Source organism: Suricata suricatta, chromosome 10, assembly GCF_006229205.1.
Source record: "Suricata suricatta isolate VVHF042 chromosome 10, meerkat_22Aug2017_6uvM2_HiC, whole genome shotgun sequence".
Taxonomy (NCBI): domain Eukaryota; kingdom Metazoa; phylum Chordata; class Mammalia; order Carnivora; family Herpestidae; genus Suricata; species Suricata suricatta.
The window spans coordinates 97,564,790-97,577,239 of record NC_043709.1 but is presented as its reverse complement, the minus strand read 5'-3'; the positions used below and the strand labels follow the sequence as shown (position 1 = coordinate 97,577,239).

General features: G+C 38.7%; 1 protein-coding gene and 1 pseudogene across 2 annotated transcripts in view; both read left to right on the top strand.

Moving 5' to 3' along the window:
- Nucleotides 1–12,450, top strand: part of CD4 (CD4 molecule) — a 46,609-nt gene that overhangs the window by 15,632 nt on the left and 18,527 nt on the right. The gene's annotated exons all lie outside the window — the stretch shown is intronic.
- On the top strand, nucleotides 6,660–7,241 carry LOC115303935 (annotated as a pseudogene).

Genomic DNA, 12,450 nt, shown 5'->3' with positions numbered 1-12,450 from the left:
GGCAGAGAGAGAAGGAGACACAGAACCAGAAGCAGGCTCCAGGCTCTGAGCTGGCTGTCGGCACAGAGCCTGATGCGGGGCTCGAACCCACGAACGTGAGATCTGACATGAGCCCGAGTCGGAGGCCTAACCGACTGAGCCACCCAGGCACCCCTAAACTAACAATCTTAAACTAACTTTTAATTACTAAAGATCACCTCAGATTATGGGAACCTGAAAACCATTTGCTTTCATTTTTATTACATTTCTAGGAATTTTATGAATCTATAATTCACAAAGACACTTAATTTTCTTTAGCCCAATGAAATAGAGCTCCTCCACAAATTAATTTTGATAATACCATCTAGAGGTAGAAAATACCACCAGTCTAAATATAACACACACATATATATATATATACAGAAACATGGAAACATATAGACAGATGCAGAAACTTCATGGTTTTCATTTTATTTTATTTATTTATTTTTTATTTTTTAAAGTTTTTAATTTAGTTTTGAGAGACAGAGACAGCGTGAGCAGGGTAGGGTCAGAGAGAGAGGGAGTTGCAGAATCTGAAGCAGGCTCCAGGCTAGCCGTCAGCACAGAGCCTGGAGCTGTTTCCAATTCTGTATCTCCCTCTCTCTCTGCCCCTCCCCCACATATGCTCTGTCTCTCTCTGTCTCTCAATAATAAATAAATGTTAAAAATGAAAATAAATAAATAAAATTACTACCATGAGACAGGTATGATAACGTTAAATTTATTAGTTTATAAAAGAACAGCTGGAAAAAGTTAGGATTAGTCAGAAGGCTAACGCTTTTTATTCACATTAGTGGCAAGATAACAGCCATTTTTAATTTGCCCAAGTTCCAAATAACCTTTCTCTCCCTTTTATAGAGAAGAATTACCTCCCTTAAGTTTGTAGACCAGGTAGAAGATTTACATCACAAAGGCACAGGGAAAGAAGGCAAGTTCCCCTAAGAAGAATTTTTGTGTCCTAAGGCCCCAGATTTTTACGGTTCTTAAAGCCTTTTGAGATAAATAGGGGAGGTTTGGGGATGGATAAAAGAATAAGTGGATTTTGAACTGTTTCTAGAGAAGGTAAGGGTAGTGCTTTCAATTCCCCAAGGAATTGGGTTGTAACTTAAATGATAGGAAGAAGCCCAAGTGGCCATCTAATTACATTATCTTCAAATTGTTCACACAAAGTTTCATTTTAGCGCAAAGGAGAAAAACTTAAAAGAAATCCTCTTAAACATCTTGCCAGTGTTCAGCTAGGAGAAACAGTAAATATTCTTGGCAGTATTGAACAACCCCTTAGATACAAGAGGTGGCCCCAAAGAGGGTGCAAAAGATATTTATTTTCCTCTCTCTACTTGGTACTACAGTCAGAGATACAGAAGAGCTGAGCCTGGTGGGAATTCTCACCCTTACCTGACTTGTGCCAGTTTTTCCAGGATCCCACCTGTAGCTCTGGTACCTATCAGCATTTGGCAAGGTTTTCCATTAGTTTTAATTGAATTTTCTTTTGACTGTTGAAGGGACTAACATAACAGTTTACCAGAAATCCCATAGAGGGGTCCAGACAGGAGCCCTCTTTTTTTTTTTTTTAATTTTTATTGCTTATTTATTTTTGAGAGAGAGAGAGAGAGAGAGAGAGGGGGGGGGGGGGGGGGCTGAGAGAGAAGGAGACACAGGAGCCTGGAGCTCTGAGCTGTCAACACAGAGCCCGATGCAGGGCTCAAACTCACAAACTGGGATCATGTCCTGAGCCAAAGCCTGCCACTTAACTGACTGAGCCACCCAGGTGCCCCCAGGAATCCTCTTTTGAGGGTAGTGTGGGAGTGTCTGTAAGGTCACTCATTTGGCAGATTAAAAAAAAAATGTTTTATTTATTTATTTATTTATTTATTTACTTATTTAATTTTTTAATGTTTACTTGTTTATTTTTGAGAGACAGAGACAGAGCATGAGTTGGGGAGGGGCAGAGAGAGAGGGAGACATAGAATCTGAAGCAGGAGCCAGGCTCTGAGCTGTCAGCACAGAGCCCAATGTGGGGGCTAGAACCCACAGACTGTGATATCATGACCTGAGCTTAACTGAGCCACCCAGGCTCCCCTTGGCATGCTTCTGTTTACAGTCTTGTAGTCTCTTCAGATGGAAAGACAATCCAGGTGGAGGATTACTAGCATAAGTACTCAAATAAAGAAGGATAGAGTGGAGCAGGAGGAGCTACAACTGTCTCATAGTGTTTTGCTTTGGATACCTCTTGTGTCTTTAATTTTTCATTTACCTTTAAAAATTTTTTTTAACATTTATTTATTATTGAGAAACAGAGAGAGACAGAGCATGAGCATGAGAGGGGCAGAGAGAGGGGGAGACACAGAATCCAAAGCAGGCTCCAGGCTTTGAGCTAGTAGTCAGCACAGAGCCTGATGTGGGGCCTGAACCCAGGAGTGGTGACATCATGACCTGAGCGGAAGTTGGAGGCTCAACCAACTGAGCCACCCAGGCACCTCCCATTTGCCTTTTTTTTTTTAAGTTTATTTCTTTATTTTGAAAGAGCTAGAGAGAGTGTGAATGAGGGAGGGGCAGAGAGAGAGGGAGGGAGAGAAAAAACCAGGCTCTCAGTGCAGACCCCAACACAGGGCTCCATCCTAGGAACTATGAGATCTAATTTGCCTTTTTGCAATGACTCTTTTAATGAAGATACTTTGGAATTTTGAAGCCTAATTTTTTTTCCCATCATGATAAGTGTGCCCTTTAATCTTCATCCTCTATTTCCCCCCTCCCCCCACCTCCCCTTTTGTAGCCATCAGTTTGTTTTTTACAGTTAAGAGCTGTGTCTTGGGATCTCTCTCTCTCTCTCTCTCTCATTCTTTTTCCTTTGCTCGTTTGCTTTTTTTCTTAAATTCCACATATGAGTGAAATCATATGGTATTTGTCTTTGACTGACTGATTTCACTTAGCATCATAATACCTTCTAGCTCCATCCAGGTTGTTGCAAATGGCAAGATTTCATTCTTTTTTTATTAGCTGAATGATACTCCATTATATATATATACCATCTCTTCTTTATCCATTCATCTGTTGATGGACACTTGGGCTGTTTCCATAGGTTGGCTATTGGAAATGATGCTGCAATAAACATCGAGGTGCACGTATCCCTTTGAAGTAATGCTCTCTCAATATTTAAAGGTTTTATTTTTTTTTAGTAATCTCTACACATAACATGGGGCTCAAACTCATTACCCCAAGGTCAAGAGTCACATGGTTGTCCAACTGAGTCAGCCAGGCACCCCGTGTTTTATTTTTGAGGTAAATACCTAGTAGTGCAATTCCAGGATAATAGGGTAGTTTTATTTTTAATTTTTTGAGAAATCTCCATGCTGTTTTCCACGGTGACTTCACCAGTTTGCAGTCCCACCAACAGTGAGAAAGGGGTCCTTTTTCTCCACATCCTCACCAACACTTGTTGTTTCTTGTGTTTTTGATGTTTGATTTATCCATTCACACTCTATCAGGGTGTGAGGTGATGTCACATCGTATAGCTCTGATTCACATTGATTTGCATTTCCCTGATGGTAAGTGATGTTGAGCACCTTTTCATGTGTCTGTTGGCCATGTGTATGTCTTTTTATTTATTTTCTGTTTTTTATTCATTTTTGAGAGACAGAGCTAGCAGGGGAGGGGCAGAGAGAGAAGAAGATACAGAATCAGAAACAGGTTCCAGGCTCTGAGCCAGCTGTCAGCACAGAGCCTGACACGGGGCTCAAACCCATGGACCGTGAGATCATGACCTGAGCCGAAGCCGGATGCTCAACCAACTGAGCCACCCAGACACCCATGTGTATGTCTTTTTTAGAGAAATGTCTGTTTATATCTTCTCCCAATTTTTTTTTTAAAGTAGGCTCTATGCCCAGCATGGAGCCCAATGCAAGGCAGGAACTCATGACCTTGAGATCAAAACTTGAGCTGGGATCAAGAGTCGAACACTTAGGGGCACCTGGGTGACTCAGTCAGTTAAGTGTCTGACTCTTGATTTCACCTCAGGTCATGATCTCCCAGTTCATGAATTGGAGTCCTGCATTGGGCTCCATGCTGGCAGTGCTAAGCCTGCTTGGGATTCTCTCTCTCTCTCTCTCTCTCTCCATGTCCCTGCTCCATACTCTCTTTTTCTCTCTCAAAATAAATAAATAAACTTTAAAAATAAAAAAATAAAATAAAGAGTTGGACACTTAATTGACTAAGCCACCCAGGTGCCCTGCTTCTCCCCATTTTTAATTGGATTATTTGGTTTTTGGGTGTTGAGTTATATAGGTTCTTTATATATTTTGGATGCTGACCTTTTGTGAGATATGTCATTTGCAAATATCTTCTCCCATTCTGTAAGTTGCCTTTTAGTGTTGTTAACTGTTTCCTTCACTGTGCAGAAACTTTTTATTTTGATATAGTCCCAATAGCTTATTTTTGCTTTTATTTCCCCTGCCTCAGGAGATTATGTACAAAAATGTTGCTATGGCTGATGTCAGAGAGATTACTGCCTGTGCTCTCTTCTAGGATTTTTATAGTTTCTAGTTTCTGATTTAGGTCTTTAATCCATTTTGAGTTTATTTTTGTGTACGGTGAAAGAAAGTGGTCCAGTTTCATTTTTTGTGTGTGGCTATTCAGTTTTCCTAACATCCTTTGTTCAAGAGACTGTCTTTTTCCCATTGGATATTCATTCCTCCTTTGTCAAATATTAATTGACCATATAATTGTCAGTTTATTTCTGGGTTTTCTCTTCTATTGATCTATGTGTCTATTTTTATGCTAGTACCATACTGTTATAATTACCACTGCTTTGTAATATAACTTGAAATCTAGAATTTTGATATCTACAGTTTTGTTTTTCTCTTTCAAGATTCCTGGCACCTGGGTGGGCTCAGTTGGTTGGACGGCTGACTTCAGCTCAAGTCATGATCTGGTGGTCTGTGGGTTCAAGCCCCACATTGGGCTCTGTGCTGACAGCTCAGAGCCTGGAGCCTGCTTCCGATTCTGTGTTTCCCTCTCTCTCTCTGCCCCTCCTCTGCTTGCTCTCTGTCTGTCTCTCTCTCTCTCAAAAATAATAAACATTAAAAAAAATTTTTTAAACTCCTTTGGCTATTCCAGGTTTTTTTGTAGTTTCATAGAAATTTTAAGATTGTTTGTTCTAGTTCTGAGAAAAATGCTGTTGGTATTTTGATAGGGATTATGTTAAATATGTAGATAGCTTTAGGAAGTGTAGACATTTTATTTTTGTAATTTTATTTATTTGTTTTTATGTAATGTTTCACACCCAATGTGGGGCTTGACCTCATGAACTTAAGACCATGAGTTGCATGCTCTCCTGACTGAGCCACCTAGGTGACCTAGTGTAGACATTTTAACAATATTTGTTCTTCAAACCATGAGTGTGGAATGTCTTTTCATTTCTTTGCATCTTCTTGAATTTCTTTAATCAGTGTTTTATAGCTTTCAGAGTACAGATCTCTTACCTCTTTCACTAAGTTTATTCCTAGGTATTTTATTGGTTTTGATGCAATTGTAAATGGGATTGTTTTCTTGCTTTTAAAAAAGTTTTTAGTGTATATTTATTTATTTTGAGAGAGAGTGAGAGAGTGAGTAGGGGAGGGACTGAGAGAGAGGGAGAGAGAGAATCCCAAGCAGGCTCCGTGATGTCAGCACAGAGCCTGACATGGGGCTCAATCCCAGGAACTGTAAGATCATAACCTGAGCTGAAATCAAAAGTCAGACATTTAGCCACCTGAGCCACCCAAGTGCCCCTGGGATTGTTAAGTTCACTTTCTGCTGCTTTATTATTAGTGTATGGGAATGCAACAGATTTCTGTACATCACTTTTGTATCCTACAACTTTACTGAATTCATTTATTAGTTCTACTAGTTTTTTTGTGGAGTCTTTAAGGTTTTCTACATATAGTATCATGTTATTTGCATATAGTGAAAGTTTTACTTCTTCTTTACCAATATGGATGCCTTTTATTTCTTTATGTTGTCTATTTGCTGTGACTAGGGCTTTCGATACTATGTTGAATGTAAGTGGTGAGAGTGGATATCCTCTTTGTCTTGTTCTTGATCTTAGGGGAAAGCTCTCCATTTTTCACCATTGAGTATGATGTTGGTTGTGAGTTTTTCATATATGGCCCTTATTATGTTGAGGTATATTCCCTCGAGACCTACTTTACAAGGATTTTTTTTTATCATGAATGGATGTTGTATTTTGTCAAATGCTTTTTCTGCATCTATTGAAATGATCATATAGCTTTTATCCTTTCTCTTATTGATATGATGTATGATGTTAACTGTTTTATGAATATTGAAACCACCCTTTGCATCCCAGGAATAAATCCCATTTGATTGTGGTGTATGATTTTTTAATGTATTGTTGGATTCAGTTTGCTAATATTTTGTTGAGGACTTTTCCATTTATATTCATGAGTGTTATTGACTTGTAGTTCTCTCTTTTTAATTTTTTTAATGTTTATTTATTTTTGAGACAGAGAGAGGACAGAGCATGAGCTGGGGAAGGGTGAAGAGAGAAGGAGATACAGAATCTGAAACAGGCTCCAGGCTCTGAGCTGTCAGCACAGTGCCTGATGCGGGGCTCAAACCCCCAAACTGCAAGATCATGACCTGAGCCAAAGTTGGATGCTTAACCTACTGAGCCACCCAGGCACCCTGTAGTTCTCTTTTTTTGTGATGTCTTTATTTGGCTTCAGGGTGATACTGGTCTCAGGAGAATTTGGAAGTTTTCCATCCTCTTGTATTTTTTTGGAATAGTTTGAGAAGAATAGGTATTAACACTTCTTTGAACATTTGGTAAGAGTTGATGCTGTTCTCCAGACCATGTGCTGCCTGTTAGCAGTGTCACCTTAGAGACCAGGACCGGTTGGGTTTGTGAAAGGATCAACATGCCTTTGGCTAGAGATTTACTACACCCAGCCTTGAAAGAGGAAAAGAAAAAACATGAAAAGAAACAGCTCGTTCAAAGTCCAAATTCCTATTTTATGGTTGTAAAGTGTCCAGGTTGCTAGAAGATTACCACGGTTTTCAGGCATGCCCTGTGTGTATGCTGTCCAACAATGTGCCAGCCAACAGGTGGAAAAGCCAGACTGACAGAAGGGTGTTCATTTAGAAGAAAGCAATACCAACGATCCACACAAAGTCCTGACTTTGTGTTATATCGCAGAAAGCCTTACAAGTTCAATAATTCCAGTTAGTCTACCAAGATAATGTAATTATATTTAATTTTGTGAGGTGTACAACAGTCATCTCCTATTTTGATGTCGGTTTTCCAGTAAAGTTTTGATTATGGGCAATACATAAATAAATACATATTTGGTAGAATTTGCCTGTGAAGACATCTTGTCCTAGACTTTTGTTTTTTGATTTTTTGAGAGTTTTCTGGTTACTGATTCAATTTCATTGGTGGTAATTGAGTCTGTTCAAATTTTCCATTTCTTCTTGCTTTAGTTTGGTAGGTTATATGTTTCTAGGAATGTATCCATTTCTTCTAAGTTGTCTGATTTGTTGGTACATAGGTTTTTATATTGTTACAGTTATTTACATTTCTATGGTGTCGGTTACTATTCCTCCTCTTTTCACTCTCTTTCTCTCCTTATGAGTTTGACTAGTGGTTTATCAATTTTATTGATCTTTGGGATTTTGAAATTTTTTGGAGGCTTCCACATACCAATTCAAATGGAGATCCCATTCTGTCTGCTTAATTTAAAAAACTTTATTTCCAAGTTCAGTTCTTCCATTTACTTATTTAAGTATTTATTTATTTATTTATTTATTTATTTATTTATTTATTTATAGAGACAGAGAGAGAAAGCACGAGAGAAGGAGGGACAGAGAGAGAGGAGAGAGAGAGAATCCTAAGCAGGCTCCACACTACCAGTTCACTGGGCTCAATTTGGGGTTTGGTCACAGAGGCTGGACATGGGGCCTCCTTGTGGGAGTTTGTTGCAGATGGTCAGACCCCCACCACGAGGTTATAGCCTGATCTGAAGTTGGACACTTAACTGACTAGGCCATCCCGGCACCTCAGAAATGGGGATGTTAAAAGGATGTAAAAGGAGGTAAGGTAAAATAATAACACAAGTAGACTAAGTGATAGGTTATATGTACGTATAATCTAATACCTAGAGTAATCACTAAAAATGTATAAAGAGATACACTCAAAACTACCATAGGTAAATTAAATGGACTCTAAGACATTTAAAAATGTTTACATCCCTGGGGGCGCCTGGGTGACTTAGTCAATTAAGCATCTGACGCTTGGTTTCAGCTCAGGTCATGATCTCATGGTTCATGAGATTGAGCTCTGAGTCTGGCTCTGTGATGACCTTGCAGAACCTGTTTGGGATTCTCTCCCTCTCTCTCTCTTCCCGTCTCTCTGCCTCTTCTCCACTCTCTCTCAAAATAAATAAATAAACTTTAAAAAATGTTTATATCCCAAAGTATAAAATAATTAATTGAATAAATAAGTAAATTGGGGAAAGAGATAAATCTCCCATGTAGAAGAATTCTAAACAATTTATGTAGACAATCTACCCTCAAGAATGTGGAGCATAACTCCTCACTCTTTAAATGTGGGTAGTGCATAGTTATTAACTTCCAAAGTGTATAGTATGGAAAAGGGGGCAAAATATACTTGACAATGGAGAAACCTGAAGAACACTACCTCAGCCAGGTGACCAAAATCAATAACAGTCATGAGTCATGGATGATATATACCCTTGATATGTAATGAAAATGGAACTTTATCTCTGTGATCTTCCTCCATCAAACCCATAAACCCGGTCTAAGAGAAAAACACTGGAGGGGCACCTGGGTGGTTCAGTTGGTGGGCATCTGACTCTTGGTTTCAGCTCAGGTCATGATCTCACAGTTTGTGAGTTCAATCTCCACATAGGGCTCTGTGCTGACAGTGCAGAGCCTGCTTGAGATATTCTCTCTCTCTCTCTCTCTCTCTCTCTTTCTCTCCCCCTCTCTCCCTCTCTCTGCCCCTTCCATACTGTCTCTCAATCTCTCAAAATAAATAAACTTAAAAAAGAGAGAGAGAAAGAGAGAAACATTGGACAAATCCCCCCAATAGAAGGACATTTTATAAAATAACTGACCAGTACTCCTCAAAAGTGTCAAGATCATCCAAAACAAAGAGAGTTTGAGAAACTGTTACAGTCAAGGAGAGCAAAGGAGATAAGATAACTAAATGTAATATGGTCTCCTAGATGGGATCTTGGGGTGCAAATGGGACATTAGATAAAAACTAAGGAAATCTGAGTAGAGTATGGACTAGTTAATAACAATATGTTAATATTGATTTATTATTTATAACAAATGTTCTATACTAATGTAACGCAATAATAGGAGAAATTTGGTATAGAGTATATAGAAACTCTATCATTTTCACAATAGGTCTGTAAATCTAGAACCATTCGAAGAAAATGTGCTACAAAAAGACATTCAAGGACTCCTGGATGGCTAAGTTGGAAAAGCATGTGATTCTTGATCTCGGGGTCAAGAGTTCAAGCCCCATGCTGGGTGTAGAGATTACTTAAATAAAAATAAAACTTAAAAAAAAAGATGTTTAAGTAACCCATAGGAAGACAGGAAAAAGAAAACAGAAAACAGAACAAGCAGACTTAAGACCTAACTTATCAGTAATTACATTAAACGTAAATGGTCTAAATATACCAATCAAAAAACAGGTTTACTGGTTGACACAGTAGATTCAAAAGCAAAACCCAACAATATGTTGTCTATAAGAAATTCACATCAGGGGCACCTGGATGACTCAGTCAGTTGAGTGTCCAACTCTTGGTTTGGCTCAGGTTATGATCCCAGGGCTGTGGGATCAAGCCCTGTGTCAGGCTCCATCTCAGTGTGGAGCGTAGCTAAGACCCTCTCTCTTTCCCCCTCTGCCACTCTCCCCCACCTGCATTCTCTTTCTCTCTTTAAAATTAAAAAAAAAGGGGCGCCTGGGTGGCTCAGTCGGTTGAGCCTCCGACTTCGGCTCAGGTCAGATCTCACGTTTGTGGGTTCGAGCCCCGCGTCGGGATCTGTGCTGACAGCTAGCTCTGAGCCTGGAGCCTGTTTCAGATTCTGTGTCTCCTTCTCTTTCTGACCCTCCCCCTCTCATGCTCTGTCTCTTCTGTATCAAAAATAAATAAAACATTAAAAAATTTTTTAATTAAAAAAAAAGAGGGAAGAAAGAAAGTTACTTCAAATATAATGACACAGGCAGGTTGACTATAAAAGGATGGAGAAAAGGGTATGTCATGCTATCAGAGTCAACCAAGGACAGTATATAATAATGACAATGTCAATTCCTCAAGAAGACATAATAATCCTAAACTGGTATGCACCAAACAGCAGATCTGCAAAATATGTGAAGGAATACTGAACTAAAGGAGAAACAGACAAATCCACATCGATAGTTGGAGTCTTCAACACTCCTCTTCCAACAACTGACAAAACAGCTACATAGAAAATGAGCAAGGGTGTAGAAGAACTCAGCAACATCATCATTCAATAGGATCTCTTTGACATTTATAGAGCACTCCACTGTATGGCAGCAGAATGATATCTTTTTTAAAGGTCCACAGAACATATATCAAGATCATTCATATTTGAGCCATAAAACACACCTCAACAAAATTTAAAAGAATTAAAATTGTGCAGTGTGTTCTCTGACCACATGGAATCAAGCCAGAAATCAATAACAAATATAACAGGAAAATCTCCAAATGCTTGAAAACAACAACGTTTGTGGGTCAACAGTGAAGTCTCAAGAGAAAAAGAAAAGTATATTGAATTGAGAGAAAACTTAAAAAGCATCAAAAAAAATCTTACAACTAACATTTTACTAAATAATGACAGGCTGAATACTTTCCCTTAAGATCAGGAATAGGGCAAAGATGTCTGCTCTACTACCCATATTCAACATATTATTGTAACCCCTATCAAGTGCAATAAGGCAAGAAAAGGAAATAAGAGTAATATTGAAAAAAGAAGAAATAAGACTGTTCTTATTTGCAAATGACATCATTATTTACATAGACAATCCTAAAGAATCTATATTTAGAATCAATGTGTAAGTGTAGTAAGGTTACAGAAAATAAAAGAAACACACATTAATAAATTATCTTCACATATACTAGCAATGAATGTGTGCATACAGAAATTAAAAGTGCAATGGCATTTACAAATGCTCAAAAAATACTTACGTAAATGAGGGGCACCTGGGTGGGTCAGTCAGTTAAGCATCCAACTTCAGTTCAGGTCATGATCTCACGGTCTGTGAGTTCAAGCTCCGCTTTGGGCTCTGTGCCAACAGCTCAGAGACCAGAGTCTGCTCTGGATTCTGTGTGTGTGTCTCTCTCTCTGCCCCTTCCTGCTCACCCTCCATCTCTGTCTCTCTCTTCCTCAACAATAAACAGTAAAAAAAAATTTTTTTTAATACTTAGGTAAATGTAACTAACATGCATGCACTACACAACACTGATGAAACAAGTCAAAGATTTAAATAAATGGAGAGTGGAGAGACTACGATGTTTATAATTGGAAGATTCAACATTGCAAAGTCATTTCTCCCCAAATTGATATACAGGCTAACACAATTCCTATCAAAGTCCCAACAAGATTTTTTGTAGGTATAAATAAGAATATTCAAAACTTTATATGGAAGGCCAAGGAACTCAAAGAGCTAAAGTATGGAAAATCAGTCTATCTGCCTTCAAGACTTATTGTATTACTAGAGTAATCAAAATTGTGTAGTGTTGGGGAAGGGGTAAACACATAGATCAGTGGAGCAAAATAGAGAACCTAGATATAGATCCTTGAGGATATGCACAACAAAAAAATTTTTTACAAAGGTGCAAAAGCAATTCATTGAAGGAAAGATAGCCTTTCAATAAATGGTGCTAGCATAATCGAACATCCATAAGTAAAAACAACACCACATGAGCAACAACAAACCCTTTTGTTTTTAAATAGTTTATTGTCAAATTGGTTTCCATACAACACCCAGTGCTGTTCCTCACAAGTGCCCTCCTCCATCACCACCACCTCTTTTCCCCCCTTCCCCTTCCCTTTCAACCCTCAGTTCATTTTCAGTATTCAATAGTCTCTCAAGTTTTGCATCCCTCTCTCTCCCCAACTCTTTCCCTCTTCCCCTCCCCCTGGTCCTCCATTAGGTTTCCCCTGTTCTCCTGTTAGACCTATGAGTGCAAACATATAGTATCTGTCCTTCTCTGCCTGACTTATTTCACTTAGCATGATACCCTTGAGGTCCATCCACTTTCCTATAAATGGCCAGATTTCATTCTTTCTCATTGCCATATAATACTCCATTGTATATATTTACCACATCTTCTTGATCCACTCATCAGGTGATGGACATTTAGTCTTTTTCCATGT